The sequence below is a fragment of the Oncorhynchus kisutch genome, linkage group LG22 (genome assembly GCF_002021735.2).
Source record: "Oncorhynchus kisutch isolate 150728-3 linkage group LG22, Okis_V2, whole genome shotgun sequence".
Lineage (NCBI taxonomy): Eukaryota > Metazoa > Chordata > Actinopteri > Salmoniformes > Salmonidae > Oncorhynchus > Oncorhynchus kisutch.
The window spans coordinates 5,093,642-5,110,598 of record NC_034195.2 but is presented as its reverse complement, the minus strand read 5'-3'; the positions used below and the strand labels follow the sequence as shown (position 1 = coordinate 5,110,598).

Sequence of the window (16,957 nt, the reverse complement as noted above, 5' to 3'; positions counted from 1 at the left end):
TTTGGAGGAGATTGATCCCGTAAATGAGCCCTGAAAAATGTAAAGCCGTTTCAGACCTACTGACCTACTGAAAAGCGTGATCCTTCATTTACATACTGTATAGATATGAGCTCTCGCTAGGCAACATTTTGAATGCAGTGTGTGATGACTTCATTTAACTGTCAGAGCAGTATGGAGGAGCTGTGTCGGGAACGTTGATATGCCACGTTTGTTTAGTTGATTCGTTTTAATGCTTCCTCAAAGCAGCGCACTTGGATGTCATCTCCTCTGAGAAATGCCCCCCCCCCCCCCACCTTCTCTCAACTGTTATTGCTGAGTATAATAAGGCTGGTAATTGCCAGGGACCTCACAAAACGATATTATCACGATACTTAGGTGCTGATGCGTATTGCAATTCTTATGACCCAGCTAGCACATAATGTTCTGAGAAGCCTATGTTTCTTAGAGCTGGGTGAGAGGTTAGAGGTCGTCCTATGGTTATTTTACATACAACCTCCCCACAGCGTTGTCTCTAGACTGACAACCCTGCTCTCCAGTCAGCGGGAGGCCAAGCCAGTGCGCCGGTCTAGAACTGTTTTATTCCGTGTTTATACAGTGACTCAGACCTGTTTGGAGGAAGCGTATGTAGTAGTAAACACTTTTACCTCTCTCACTAAAAGGGCACTTTTCAATATCACTGCTCCCCGAGCTCTTGTTTATTATAATCGATGACATAAAAAAAATGTGTATCCGTCCGTATGTACGGCCACATCACCGATCGCCATGGCAACAAGTGTCCCAGAGCAGCCTTTTGGAGAGAAGGAAAACAAAAAGCCACGGCTGGCCCCATGGCGTCGCCGATGGCAAATGAGACGAAGGACGCACTCCAGCTGTCGTATATAGGGTGATTGGCGAAAAGGCTTTGCATTTTTTTGTTTGCTTTTTTGCGACGGTGGCTGTGGCATATTTTCCCGGGCCCCAATCAAGACAGAGCTGTGTCTCAAAGGGCCCCCTATTTCCTATATAGTGCACTTCTTTTGACCTCGGCGTTTTGGGCCCCGGTAGGAAGTACTGCACTATATATAGGTAATAGGGTGCCATTTGGGCCACTGATTGAGCATCTCATCAGGGCTGGAGAATCACAATCCGCCAGCATCTCTCTGCACAGCTGCAATTAACTCAGAGCGTTGCCCCCTGTCTTTCTGAGAGGGAGGGGGGAGGGGACGCTAAGGGGAACGGGGAATGATAGGAGAGGGGTGAAGGAGAGGGAGGGGGAGGAAGAGGAGCATCGGATGGGAATGAAAGAAGGGAAGATGGAGGGAGAGGGAAAGCAAATGATAGTCAAGTGGATCGAGAGGGTTGAGGGGGAGATAGGGAAAGGCATAAGCGGTAGGGAGAGAGACAGAGAATGGGGTCTTAGACAGGCGTACACAACAAGCAGTCAATCTGGAGAAAGATACTTTTTTCTCTCTCAATATATCATCTCACTTTCGAATCGATATGTATCATGTCAAACCATTGACGAGACAGAGCCCACTTTTTTTTTGGGGGGGGGGGACGACAAACGATTTGATGAATCTCTTTCCTGGATAATCTTGTCATCTTATGACCTGCAGGAGTAGCCTAAAGCATGTCTGATCAACAGAACATGTTTAACCTGACATGCGTCACTGCTATGTTGTAGATAAGCCAGCTAAATTGTGAGCGGTCTAAACAAACAGTGTAAACACTACGGTCCAATTGTCACACTGAGATTTTCCCACTGAGCTGTGTGACCGGAGTCAGTTACCCAGGTCCACATTCTCACGTTATTGCGGTGTTTATTGGAATGGGGTGTCCTCATCTCTATTCTGTTTTCACTACATATCAGTGTTTTTTCACTAGGATTGTCCGTCGACCACCCCTTCTGGGACAAATGCTGATCTGGGGTTAGTTTAGAATTTCCCCCACTATTGGTTAAGGTTAGGATTGGGGGGAAAGGAAGCGGGTCTTACATCTGTACATAGGGGGAAACTTTGCATCAGCGTGACAGATCAGATAAGAAGTGACAAGGTAGATGGCACCAACGGCCCCCCCCTGTCAGAAGTACTGCACTATATAGGGAACAGGGTACCATTTGGAACGCAGATACATTGTCTGTCTGAGTGCCATGTAAATCAATGCCTACTCTCAGGGTCACGTCCTCATAAGCCTGTTAAATAGAGAGTGTTTGACATAACGGAGGTGAGTTGTACCAGTGGAAGTGGGTGGGAAGTTTAGATGAAGTGAATCTCAGGGTCACGTCCTCATAAGCCTGTTAAATAGAGAGTGTTTGACATAACGGAGGTGAGTTGTACCAGTGGAAGTGGGTGGGAAGTTTGGATGAAGTGAATCTCAGGGTCACGTCCTCATAAGCCTTTTAAATAGAGAGTGTTTGACATAACGGAGGTGAGTTGTACCAGTGGAAGTGGGTGGGAAGTTTAGATGAAGTGAATCTCAGGGTCACGTCCTCATAAACCTGTTAAATAGAGAGTGTTTGACATAACGGAGGTGAGTTGTACCAGTGGGAGTGGGTGGGAAGTTTAGATGAAGTGAATCTCAGGGTCACGTCCTCATAAACCTATTAAATAGAGAGTGTTTGACATAACGGAGGTGAGTTGTACCAGTGGGAGTGGGTGGGAAGTTTGGATGAAGTGAATCTCAGGGTCACGTCCTCATAAACCTATTAAATAGAGAGTGTTTGACATAACGGAGGTGAGTTGTACCAGTGGGAGTGGGTGGGAAGTTTAGATGAAGTGAATCTCAGGGTCACGTCCTCATAAGCCTGTTAAATAGAGAGTGTTTGACATAACGGAGGTGAGTTGTACCAGTGGGAGTGGGTGGGAAGTTTAGATTAAGTGAATTGATGTTAATGTTTTGGATGTCTGTCAGTGTCATAGTTTGAAGCCCAAAAGGCAAATTTCCACATTGTGTGGACAGGTTTTATTTTCTATGCCACCAGAGACTCTGGGTGCGCGCCCAGGCTCTGTCCTAACCGGGTGCGACCGGGAGGTCCATGGGGCGACGCACAATTGGCCTATTTATTTTATTTAGCTTTTCTGCTCTACTCTAACGTTACTCTTTATCTGTTCTAAGTCATTCATCTGAAACAATGTTTACTGACAGAGCGGACTACAGTTGTCTTTGCATAGTCTGCCATGTTCTTCCATCCCCTAGAATTTACTAGACCACCAACGCCATCCTCTTCATCCCTCTCATCGAAGCCAGCTCTCCCCATCTCCCTCATGATTGGAAGTGCTTCACAGTCGTTTTAGTGCCGCGGGGCCTCTAAGAGAACTCCAATTTAGGTGATGGATTGTGTCAAATTGTCCTCGATAAATATTTATCAAGGAGCTAATTTCTGAGACAGCTAGCGCTGATAAAAATGAGACGCTTGGTGTGGGCTCACATGAGAGACCGCTTTGGGAGAGACATACAGTTGAAGTCGGAAGTTTACATATACCTTAGCCAAATACATTTAAACTCAGTTTTTCACAATTCCTGACATTTAATCCTAGTAAAAATTCCCTGTCTGTGAAATGAATGTGAATGTGAAATGTCAGAATAATAGTTAAGAGTGATTTATTTCAGCTTTTATTTCTTTCATCACATTCCCAGTGGGTCAGAAGTTTACATACACTCAATTAGTATTTGGTAGCTTTGCCTTTAAATGGTTTAACTTGGGTCAAACGTTTTGGGTAGCCTTCCACAAGCTTCCCACAATAAGTTGGGTGAATTTTGGCCCATTCCTCCTGACAGAGCATGGTGTAACTGACTCCGGTTTGTAAGCCCTCCTTGCTCGCACACGCTTTTTCCGTTCTGCCCACAAAGTTTCTATAGGAATTCAGTCAGGGCTTTGTGATGGCCACTCCAGTACCTTGACTTTGTTGTCCTTAAGCCATTTTGGAAGTATGCTTGGGGTCATTGTCCATTTGGAAGACCCATTTGCGACCAAAGCTTTAACTTCATTACTGACGTCTTGAGATGTTGCTTCAATATATCCACAAAATTTTCCACCCTCATGAAGCCATCTATTTTGTGAAGTGCACCAGTCCCACCTGCAGCAAAGCATCCCCACAACATGATGTTGCCACCCCCGTGCTTCATGGTTGGGATGGTGTTCTTCAGCTTGCAAGCATCCCTCTTTTTCCTCCAAACACAATGATGGTCATTATGGCCAAACAGTTCTATTTTTGTTTCATCAGACCAGACTCCAAAAAGTACGATCTTTGTCCCCATGTGCAAACCGTAGTCTGGCTTTTTTTATGGCGGTTTTGGAGCAGTGGCTTCTTCCTTGCTGAGCGGCCTTTCAGGTTATGTCGATATAGGACTCGTTTTACCGTGGATATTGATACTTTTGTACCCGTTTTCTCCAGCATCTTCACAAGGTCCTTTGCTGTTGTTCTGGGGATGATTTGCACTTTTCGCACCAGAGTACGTTCATCTCTAGGAGACAGAACGTGTTTCCTTCCTGAGCTGTATGATGGCTGTTTGGTCCCATGGTGCTTATACTTGCGTACTATTGCTTTTACAGATGAACATGGTATCTTTAGGAATTTGGAAATTGCTCCCAAGGATGAACCACACTTGTGGAGGTCTACCATTTCTTTCTGAGGTCTTGGCTGATTTATTTTGATTTTCCCATGATGTCATGATGTCAGGCACTGAGTTTGAAGGTAGGCCTTGAAATACATCCACAGGTACACCTCCAATTGACTCAAATGATGTCAATTAGCCTATCAGAAGCTTCTAAAGCCATGACATCATTTTCTGGAATGTTCCAAGCTGTTTGAAGGCAAAGTCAACTTAGTATATGTAAACCTCTGACCCACTGGAATTGTGATACAGTGAATTATAAGTGAAATAATCTTTGCCAGCACCCCATTGATGGGTAGATCAGCTCCTCTCCCCTCATTAAAGACACTGGTCGGTCCTATACGTTATCAATGGTGGTTATGATTAGCATGGTGGAACCAACGTGATCGCTGCATCACATTTTCTATTTCACTTCAGATACAGAGCCGTCAGAAAGTATTCATACCCTTGGACTTTTCCCACGTTTTGTTGTGCTTCAGCCTGAATTTTAATTTTAAATTAATTTAGATTTTGTGTCATTGGCCTCCACACAGTACCCCATAATGTCAAAGTGGAATTATGTTTTTAGAAATGTTTAAGTTAATTGAAAATAAAAAAGCTTGCATGGACTCACCCTGTGTGCAATAATGTTTAACATGATTTTTGAATGACAACTTCATCTATGTACCCCACACATACAATTGTACAATCCCTCAGGGAGAGCAGTGAATTTCAAACCACAAAGACCAGGGAGGTTTTTCACTGCCTAGCAAAGAAAGGGCACCTATTGGTAGATGGGTAAAAAAGCAGTCATTGAATATCCCTTTGAGCATGGTGAAGTTATTGATTACATTTTGGATGGTGTATCAATACACCATGTCATGACAAAGATACAGGCATCCTTCCTAACTCAGTTGCTGTAGAGGAAGGAAACTGCTCAGGGATTTTACCATGAGGCCAGTGGGGACTTAAAAACAGTTTAGAGTTGAATTGCTGTGATAAGAGAACTAAGGATGGATCAACAACATTGTAGTTAATCCACAATACTAACCTACTTGACAAAAAGCTTATTTCTATCAAATGTTGTGCACAAATGTGTTTACATCCCTGTTAGTGAGCATTCTCCTATGCCAAGATAATCCATCTACTTGACAGGTGTGACTTATGAATAAGCTGATTAGACCGTATGATCATTATACAGGTGCACCTTGTGCTTGGAACAATGAAATGCCACTCTAAAATGTGCAATTTTGTCACACAACACAATGCCACAGATGTCTCAAGTTTTGAGGGAGCGTGCAATTGGCATGCTGACTGCAGGAATGTCCACCAGGAATGTCCACCAGAGCTCTTGACAGAATGTTCATTTCTCTATCATAAGCTGCCTCAACATCATTTTAGAGAATTTGTGTGTCCCGTGGTGGCTGTGGGGTTCTGGTATGGGAAGGCATAAGTTCCGGACAACAAATACAATTGCATTTTATCTATTTCAATACAAATGTCCCAGTTCTTCCATGGCCTACATACTCACCAGATATGTCACCCATTGAGCATGTTTGGGATGCTCTGGATCGACGTGTACGACAGCATGTTCCAGTTCCCGCCAATATCCAGCAACTTCGCACAGCCATTGAAGAGGAGTGGGACAACATTCTAAATGCCACATTGAACAGCCTGATCAACTCTATGCGAAGAAGATGTGTCACGCTGCGTTGAGGTAAATGGTGATCCACGCTCCTACCATTTAAAAAAAAAAGGTATCTTTTACCAACAGATGCATATCTGTATTCCCAGTCATGTGCAATCCATAGATTAGGGCCATTGCATTTATTTAAATTGACTGGTTTCCTCATGAACTGTAACTCAGTAACATCTTTGAAATTGTTGCATGTTGCGTTTTATTTTTGTTCTGTGTAAATACCAAGTGCTTTGTTTGGACCAAACACAATACATCACTGAGTACCACTTTCATATTTTCAACCATGGTGGTGGCTGAATCATGCTAAGGATCTGCTTGTCATCAGCAAGGACTAGGGATGAATTTTTATAAAAGAAACAGAATAGAGATAAGTAGAGATAAAATCCTAGAGTAAAACCTGATTCAGTCTGCTTTCCAACAGACACGGGTGACAAATTCCACCTTTCAGCAGGACGATAACCTAAAACTCAAAGCCAAATATACACTGGAGTTGTTTACAAAGACAACATTGAATGTTCCTGAGTGGCCTAGTTACAGTTTTGACTTAAATTGGCTTGAAAATGGCTGTCTAGCAATGAACAACAATCAACTTGACAGAGCTTGAAGAATTTAAAAAAGAATTGTGTGCAAATATTGTATAAAGAAAGACTCACAGCTGTAATTGCTGCCAAAGTGGATTAATAGCATGTATTAACTCAGGGGTGTGAATACTTATATCAATTTGATTTCACTATGTGGAATGAGTCAAGGAGTATGAATCGAGGTTTGGAACCGGTTCAGGGAACAGAACCAAAAACCGGAAAAGGACTAAATCATTTGTTACACAGATCCAGAAATAGACTGTTCCGGAACATTACTGATCTTTTAAAAGCATGGGAACTTTTTAGTATCCGCCCTGAATGGTGAAGTCATTTAATTTCAAGTGAAATGTTAAGAAGTACATTTCAGAGGTTTAAAAAGGAACGCCATAAACCGGTACTTTTTTTGGGGGTTCGAACTCGAAGCCCCTATTCCGCATATTAGGGTCCTTCGACAGGGCATGCAAACCAGAACTTTGGCTGTGGAGGCATGGTCAATCCCATACAGCCCTTGATCCTTTGAACGGGTTGTGGCAATGAAACAGCGGAGCCCCATTCAATGAAGGGAAGCGGAGGGGCGATTTGCACGTGGCAAAATGGGGTATGATTTGTTGACATGCTTGTAATCCAAACTCATCCCTGGTTTACTCCGTTTTAGACGAGAATTACTTTATGACCTAAATTATCCTATTTACACTTTGTAGTCAATTTTGACTCATATCTACGCCTCATAGGCTGTTTTTAAAGGGATTAGTTGCTTTTTAGGAGCACCAATAAGAAGAAGAGATTTGCTTGGGCCAAGAAACACGAGCAATGGACATTAGACCAGTGGAAATCTGTCCTTTTGGTCTGATGAGTCCAAATTTGAGATTTTTGGTTGTAACCACCGTGTCTTTGTGTGACGCAGAGTCGATGAACGGATGATCTCTGCATGTGTAATTCCTACCGTGAAGCATGGAGGAGGAGGTGTGATGGGATGCTGTATCGCTGCAGAATGCTGTGGTAGCCATACTGGTTAAGTGTGCCTTGAATTCTAAATAAATCACACAGACAGTGTCACCAGCAAAGCACCCCCACATAATCTGGTTTGCATTTAGTGTTCCTAACACATGTTTTTCAACAGCACAAGAACCCAACACACCTCCAGGCTGTGTAAGGGCTATTTGACCAAGAAGGAGAGTGATGGAGTGCTGTATCAGATGACCTGTCCTCCACAATCACCCGTCCTCAACCCTGTTGAGATGGTTTGGGATGAGCTGGACTACAGAGTGATGGAAAAGCAGCCAACAAGTTCTCAGCATATGTGGGAACTCCTTCCAGACTGATGGAAAAGCATTCTAGGTGAAGCTGGTTGAGAGAATCCAAGAGCGTGCAAAGCTATCAAGGCATAGGATGGCTACATTGAAGAATCTCACTTTTTTTGGTTACTACATGATTCCGTATGTGCTATTTCATAGTTTTGATGTCTTCACTATTATTCTACAATGTAGACAATAGTAAAAATAACGGTGTAGTAGATGTGTCAACTTTTGACTGGTACTGTATGACAGATTATGTGAAAATCTATGTAGAACTTCATGTGAAATATCATCACATGTGAAGTGTTCCAAAAACACATGGTTTCACATGTACAAAACATGTGGAAATGTCACATGTGAAGTGTTCCAAAAACACATGGTTTCACATGTACAAAACATGTGGAAATGTCACATGTGAAGTGTTCCAAAAACACATGGTTTCACATGTACAAAACATGTGGAAATGTCACATGTGAAGTCGTGATTTTTTCCCCCCTCCCCGTAAGGGTCTTTCCCATTTTCCATTCAGTCCATTAATTTGATGTATGTATTTATTTATTCTTAATCTCCCTCCTCCCTCTACCTCCTCTCCTCCATCTATCCCCCACACTCTATCACTTTCTCTCACACCCACCATCTATCCCCTGTCACTTCCCTGGACCATGAAACTCTGAAAAGACAGAGAAAAATGTTATCAAGCTATGCAGATGGAAGATGAACAGAACCCTAGTCCTTTATGCAAACTTTCCTCTCTCTCTCACACACACACACACACACACACACACACACACTACTCCTGAGAGAGCTTCCCTTAATCCTCCCTTCCTCAGTAGTCTCTCATTTGCAGTGAATGCATAACCTGCCGTGTGTAGACTAGACTGGGTTTTGGAGTCGGCGTAGGCTCTTCTCTAACGAGTCTTGATACTGCTCAGTGCTCACCGCACTCATCTCAATCACACAACGCCACAATGCTGTCTCTCTGCCATCAGTGTTTATGCTAATGTGAATATTTGTATTATCTCCAAGTGGGTTTAATGGAAGCGAATCAGGCACAGAAGCAGACTTCCAAAATGGCCGCGTTGATTTGTGCGTGGACAAGGGTCGAACAACCAGCTCTCTAATTTCCATAGCTATCGGAGAACAGAGTTGTGCTCATCAGTGAACGAGTCCAGAGGAAGTGATTGAGGAAACGCCTCTTGATGTGAACTTGCTAGCGTGTTGAAGCTAACTTCGTTGATTGAGAAACTCTGCTTAATGTAATAAAACTTGACAAACTAATTTTAAGTTAACTTTACCAAGTGTTTTAAGTTAACTTTACCAAGTGTTTTAAGTTAATTTCATCCCATGAAAAACTTAATGTAAGCACAAAGGCTTGACCTTACTAAAATTTGGCAAGGAGAAATTATCTTGTTAAGTGAACTCAATTAAATGAACAAGATGAGCAAACCATGACCGGGCAATTTTTTACTTGAGTAAACTTGACCTATCCTGTTACTCACCTCCGTTACCTTGACCTTGTCTAACAACACTGTGTTTTGACACTGACACCCAGAGGGAAGTAGTGGTATAGTGTAAACTATAAATCACTCACACAAATGTTCACGCAATGTTAGCAGGCCTCTGATGTTAGCAGGCCTCTGATGTTAGCAGGCCTCTGATGTTAGCAGGCCTCTGATGTTAGCAGACCTCTGATGTTAGCAGGCCTCTGATGTTAGCAGGCCTCTGATGTTAGCAGGCCTCTGATGTTAGCAGGCCTCTGATGTTAGCAGGCCTCTGATGTTAGCAGGCCTCTGATGTTAGCAGGCCTCTGATGTTAGCAGGCCTCTGATGTTAGCAGGCCTCTGATGTTAGCAGGCCTCTGATGTTAGCAGGCCTCTGATGTTAGCGCTGGAGCTGTAAGACCAGTTGTTTCCCTCTACATCCCAGTCGCACACATACACAAGTCGGTTCTCCTCCAATGTATTGCAGTTTAGCAATGTGAATATGCGGTAGTACATCTGATTTGAATGCATTTTGGAATGTGCATGTGTTCTGAGACAGTGCCGACAGTTCAACGGAGGGTCAGGTCCAACCTGTTCATTGGAGGAGACGGTTGTCGTCTATTTCAGGCTAGCTACTGCCAAGCCTGGAGACAGAGCAATAAAAGTCCAATGGGGTAACTATAGGTTAGGTCCCTGTACCCTCTCAATCCAGACCAAGTTTATAGTCTTCTCTAGCCAAGTTCCTTCCTGCTTCTTTCGTCTATGAGTCTGTTTGTAATCCACAATGTTTTGGAGACGAGTCGCACTTCTTTTTTTACCCTTATTTTACCATGTAAATTGACTGAACACATTCTCATTTACAGCAACGACCTGGGGAATAGTTAAAGGGGAGAGGAGGGGGGGGGGGGGGGATAAATGAGCCAATTGGAGGCTGGGGATGATTAGGTGGCCATGATGGTACGAGGGCCAGATTGGGAATTTAGCCAGGGCACCGGGGTTAACACACTTCTGCTCTTACGATAAGTGCCAAGGGATTTTTAGTGACCACAGAGATTCAGGACACCCATTTAACGTCCCATCTGAATGACTGCACACCACACAGGGCAATTTTCCTCAATCACTGCCCTGGGACATTGGGATATTTTTTTTTAGACCAGAGGAACGAGTACCTCCCTCCTACTGGCCCTCCAACATCTGAGGCATATGTCACAAAGCCAGCTAGACATATTTGGGATTTTCTAAAGATGGCTATCTTCAGTTAGCCTCAGTCCTATGAAATTGGATACTGATTAACCACCTGCCATTAGACCGCAGACATACTTATTTGGTCTGTGAGTTTATACATAACAACATTTTGGGGTCACGAGACACCTGGACTTCAGATCTCTTGCTTGTTTTGGTGGCGTCACCACACCGTTGGTCAACATATCACACCAGCTAGACAATGGGAGTTGGAATACACAAACCTCTCATTGCAAAATGGCCGCCTCAGTGTCGGCGTGTTCCGCTATCAACAGCATGTTGCACGAGGTTGTCGCATCATAGCCAGCAGGCACTCCATGCCAGGTGTGTCAGTGATGCCTATGCCCCGACTATGCCCGTCATCACTGGCATGGTGTCGATGCCAGGCTGTCACCAGAATTGAGTGCCCCCTTCCCCCTCTCTTGTGCTGGAGATGCCCTTGTTGTTCAGGGCCACGGTGAAACAGGAGGGGGGGGGGGGGGGGCTGGCACAAGCTGGCCAAATAGATCAGGCTACTGGGTTAGGCTGTGACGTCAAGCCCTCGGCTGAAAGCAATCCCACAAGTTATACTTCCTTTATCGAAAGAACAACAGAGGAGGTAGAGAAAATAGTAGAGGCTTGTTAGTTTGGTATATAGAGAAGAATACGGAGGCTTGGGAACATGGCGAGATGAAGGCATACTGTGTGTGTGTGTGTACAGTACGTGCATGTGTTTGTGTTTGCGCGCACATTGCTATTGTGGATGAGAGCAGAGCAGAAGACGAATTTCCGTCGTAACAGATGGCCAAATAAAGTTTGAAATTGTGGATTCGTATGAAAGGAACAAACTCACCGTTAGCTTTTCCTGTTCTCGGCAACAAAGGCTTTTTGAAGTCACCGCCAAGACAACCTCATGATATTTATTTGAGGTGAACACCCAAGTACCTCTGAGGGACCCAGTCCTAAAGGATTTGGAGTTCGCTGCAAAACAAATGCCCAAAAATAGCACCTCAAATATGATATTTCAGAAGAGGCTTGTTACGGAGGATATGGTCAAATGGCCGTATAATGGCGCATGTGTAGCAGTCTAATGGCCCATGCTCATCCTGTGTGGTTAATAACCCTCATTAAAGTGATTTGTGTCGCCAGACACAGAGAGAATTCTACACACAGCCGGCCGACACTGATAAATGGGCCTACTTTCTCCATGTGCCAATACCCATCGCTTTCTCTGACGTTCCCATTCTGGTAGGCATCTGTAGACTTTAGTTTATCTCAATAGATCTGATTTTGTTTTATGGCGTTTCTGCGTGCACGTACACCACACCTGCGCTGTATAAGGGGGACGTGAGACCGTGGTAGTTTGGAGCAAGGCTACGTTGCGTCACTTGCCTCTCACTGTACTGCTTCTCACAGTCGTACTGGGAAGCCAATGAGGGAGAAAGAGGGAACGAGAGAGCAAGGTGTGGGTCAGATAGTATTCCCCCGCATTCCCTCCTCCCTATGACAGGACCTAGCTACTGGGATAGCACATTAACCCCCCCCCCCTCCCGCCTTCCCTCTAAACACAGGAATAGCTCATACACACCCACAGACCAGCAGAGTGAAAGCCGTAGCCATGTGGAAGCAGGTAAAAGAGTCCAGTTAGATTTTTACCCTTAACTTTCATTTAACCATTTTAAAAAGCTCTGTGTTATGTAAGTGGTCACCCTTCCAGCAATCTAGGGAGAGCGAGAGGCAGAGAGAGAGAGAGAGGAGGCAACGGGGCAAGGTAGAACTGAGCTATTAGGATACTGAGGCGACATTGACCGAGGGGGCAATGCACGAGCTATAGTAACTGCCTAGTGGTTCTGGCTCTAGTGAAACAAATAGAAGCAGCTCTGAAACGGCACTAGAACTGTAGTTACTGTCATAGTTCAGCTGAGTTGCTGTTTTTATTCGGAAGCTGTAGCAGCAAGTCACTTTGGTGAGCTTGGGCTTTGCTTGGATATTATATACAGTATTGTAGGCTATTTCAGAGGGTTGTGCAGTGCAGCTACACAGGCTAATTATTGATTTGTTGCGATAGTACAGTCAGGTGTGCACGTGCTAGCTTTAGCTGGGATTTGATTGAGATTGTAAAGAGATAAAGAGGTAGAGTTCTCATTTAGCTGATAAAAATGTAATTGAGGAAGAGGGAATGGCTTTAGTGAGCTTAACTGTGAAATAAAGTTGACACTTGCTTTACTAGGACACAGAGTAACCTTATAACTTTTCTTGGAGGTGTGTAGGTTTTATAGTTTTGGTAAATGTTGTACATAGGGCTGTGAAGATAATGGAATTGTGGGTTCATTGTAATGCAAATGGGAAGAATGGCGCCGGAGGGGATGGCTGCCGTTTTACGGGCTACTAACTAACTGTGCTATTTTGTGTGTTTTTATGCAATTGTTTCTTATTTTGTACATAAGGTTGCTGCTACCGTCTCTTATGACCGAAAATAGCTTCTGGATATCAGAGCAGCAATTACTCACCTCAAACAAAGATTTTTTTCTATAATGAGTCTGACGCGAAGGATATACCGTTTCACCGAGTCAGGGCTGAACGACGACATGGATAATATTCATTTGGCTGGGTTTTCCGTGTATCGACAGAACAGCTATGTCTGGTAAGACGAGGGGTGGGGGTGTGCGTCTATTTGTCAATAACAGCTGGTGTGCAAAGTCTAATATTAAGGAAGTCTTCGAGGTATTGCTCATCTGAGGCAGAGGTACTTCATGATAAGCTGTAGACCACACTATCTACCATGAGTGTTGATCTATATTTTTCGTAGCCGTCTATTTACCATGACATACCGATGCTGGCACTAAGACCGCACTCAACAAGCTGTATAAGCCAGAAGCAAACAAGAAAATGCTCATCCAGGAGCGGTCCTCCTAGTGGCCGGGGACTTTAGTGCAGGCAAACTTAAATCCGCTTTACCTAATTTCTACCAGCATGTCACATGTACAACCAGAAGGGAAAAAAACTCTAGACCACCACAGAGACAGATACTTAAGCTCTTCCTTACACTCCATTTGGCAAATCTGACCATAATTCTATCCTCCTGATTCCTGCTTTACAACCAAAAACTAAAGCAGGAAGTACCAGTGACTCGCTCAATATGGAAGTGGTCAGATGACGTGGATGCTACGCTACAGAACTGTTTTGCTAGAACAGACTGGAATATGTTCCAGGATTTATCCAATGGCATTGAGGAGTACACCACCTCAGTCACCGGCTTCATCAATAAGTGCATTGATGATGTCATCCCCACAGTGACCGTACGTATAGATCTCAACAAGAAGGCATGGATTACAGGCAGCATCTGCACCGAGCTTCAGGCTAGAGCTGCCGCTTTCAAGGAGTGGGACAGTAATCCGGACGCTTATAAGAAATCTCGCTATGCCCTCAAATGAACCATTAAACAAGCAAAGCGTCAGTACAGGACTAAGATTGAATCCTACTACACCGGCTCTGAAGCTCGTCGGATGTCGCAGGGCTGGCAAACTATTACAGACTACAAAGGGAAACCCAGCTGTGACCTGCCCAGTGTGATCACGCTCTCGGTAGCCGATGTGAGCGAGACCTTTAAACGGGTCAACATTCACAAGGCCGAGGGCCAAGGGCCAGACGGATTACCAGGACGTGTACCCAGAGCATGTGTGGACCAACTGGCAAGCGTCTTCACTGACATTTTCAACTTCTCCCTAACCGAGTCTGTAATACCCACATGTTTATTATCTGTGCATAGTCACTTTACCCCAACCCACATGTACAAACTACCTCGACTAACCTGTACCTTCACACACAGCCTCGTTATCTTATTGTTTCTTTTCATTTTTTACTTTAGTTAGTAAATATTTTCTTAACCCTATTTCTTTTTAAAATCATTTGGTTAACGGCTTGTAAGTTAGCATTTCACGGTCTACACCTGCTCTATTCGGGACTTTTGATTTGATTAAACTGTTATTTTATGTTTTTTTTTTTTTTTATGTTTACCTTGCGAAATTCATCTTTTGAAATTGACATACCAAAAGTAATACAACACAGCTTTGGTGACACCCCTATCGTAAAAACAAATGATTTGACAGCTTTGGTGACACCCCTATCATAAAAACAAATGATTTGACAGCTTTGGTGACACCCCTATCGTAAAAACAAATGATTTGACAGCTTTGGTGACACCCCTATCGTAAAAACAAATGATTTGACAGCTTTGGTGACACCCCTATCGTAAAAACAAATGATTTGACAGCTTTGGTGACACCCCTATCGTAAAAACAAATGATTTGACAGCTTTGGTGACACCCCTATCGTAAAAACAAATGATTTGACAGCTTTGGTGACACCCCTATCGTAAAAACAAATGATTTGACAGCTTTGGTGACACCCCTATCGTAAAAACAAATGATTTGACAGCTTTGGTGACACCCCTATTGTAAAAACAAATGATTTGACAGCTTTGGTGACACCCCTATCGTAAAAACAAATGATTTGACAGCTTTGGTGACACCCCTATCGTAAAAACAAATGATTTGACAGCTTTGGTGACACCCCTATCGTAAAAACAAATGATTTGACAGCTTTGGTGACACCCCTATCGTAAAAACAAATGATTTGACAGCTTTGGTGACACCCCTATTGTAAAAACAAATGATTTGACAGCTTTGGTGACACCCCTATCGTAAAAACAAATGATTTGACAGCTTTGGTGACACCCCTATCGTAAAAACAAATGATTTGACAGCTTTGGTGACACCCCTATCGTAAAAACAAATGATTTGACAGCTTTGGTGACACCCCTATCGTAAAAACAAATGATTTGACAGCTTTGGTGACTATTGTAAAAACAAATGATTTGACAGCTTTGGTGACACCCCTATCGTAAAAACAAATGATTTGACAGCTTTGAACTTTTGAAAATCATTTTACGAGCAGAGTGGAACTAATGGGCTATTACTGCTATTTGACAAACTATACAGAAATATAAAGTTGAATGCCCCTTCACCTAAAATGAATGTATTAAGACATTTTTGTTGTTGTCTACATTTATTGTCCATAATTGTCGCTGTTATACGATAATTGTGCCAGCCCATATCATGCGACTTGAAAGGAGTTGAGATGCATTCCTTACATTAGTTGTAGTAGTAGTTGGTCATACTGTACTGTAGTTGTACTGCCTATATTTGGCTGTTATTGCAGTTTCTTGTAGCTACATTAAAGTGATGGATTGAAATTGTGCAATTATGCACTTTCTTTCTACTTACCCAGAGTCAAATGAATGAATGGGTACCGTTTTTATACAGTACCAGTCAAAAATGTGGACACACCTACTCATTTCAGGGTTTTTCTGTATTTTTTAAAACTATTTTCTACATTGTAGAATAACAGTGAAGATATCAAAACTATGAAATAACACATATGGAATCATGTAGTTACCTAAAAAGTGTTAAACAAATCAAAATATATTTTATATTTGAGATGTTTTAAAGTAGCTACCCTTTGCCTTCATGACAGCTTTGCACACTCTTGGCATTCTCTCAACCAGCTTCATGAGGTAGTCACCTGGAATGCATTTAAATTAACAGGTGTGCCTTGTTCATTTGTGTTATTTATTTCCTTATCAATGCATTTGAGACAATCAGCTGTGTTGTGACAAGGTAGGGGTGATATACAGAAGATAGCCCTATTTGGTAAAATACCAAGTCCATATTATGGCAAGAACAGCTCAAATAAGCAAAGAGAAACGTCAGTCAATCCGGACAATTTCAAGAACTTTGAAAGTTTCTTCAACTGCAGTTGCAAAAACAATCAAGCGCTATGATGAAACTGTCTCATGAGGACCGCCACAGGAAAGGAAGACCCAGAGTTACCTCTGCTGCAAAGGATTAGTTCATTAGAGTTACCAGCCTCAGATTGCAGCCCAAATAAATGCATCACAGAGTTCATTCAGGCAACAGACACATATCAACATCAACTGATCAGAGGAGGCTGTGTGAATCAGGCCTTCATGGTCAAATTGCAAAGAAACCACAACTAAAGGACACCAATAAGAAGAAGAGACTTGCTTGGGCCAAGAAACACGAGCAA

At 43.1% G+C, this 16,957-nt stretch overlaps 1 protein-coding gene across 21 annotated transcripts in view; it reads left to right on the top strand.

Moving 5' to 3' along the window:
* LOC109867806 (pleckstrin homology domain-containing family A member 7) overlaps positions 1 to 16,957 on the top strand; it is a 178,055-nt gene that overhangs the window by 67,291 nt on the left and 93,807 nt on the right. The window contains exon 1 of one of the 21 annotated variants that reach the window (XM_020457110.2): positions 12,394 to 12,479. The exons of 19 other annotated variants lie outside the window; for them this stretch is intronic. The gene's annotated coding sequence lies outside the window, so the exon portion shown is untranslated. Of the gene's footprint in view, positions 1 to 12,393; positions 12,480 to 12,735; positions 12,816 to 16,957 lie in introns of those variants that run through there. One more of the 21 variants, XM_031801666.1, reaches the window with a different exon arrangement.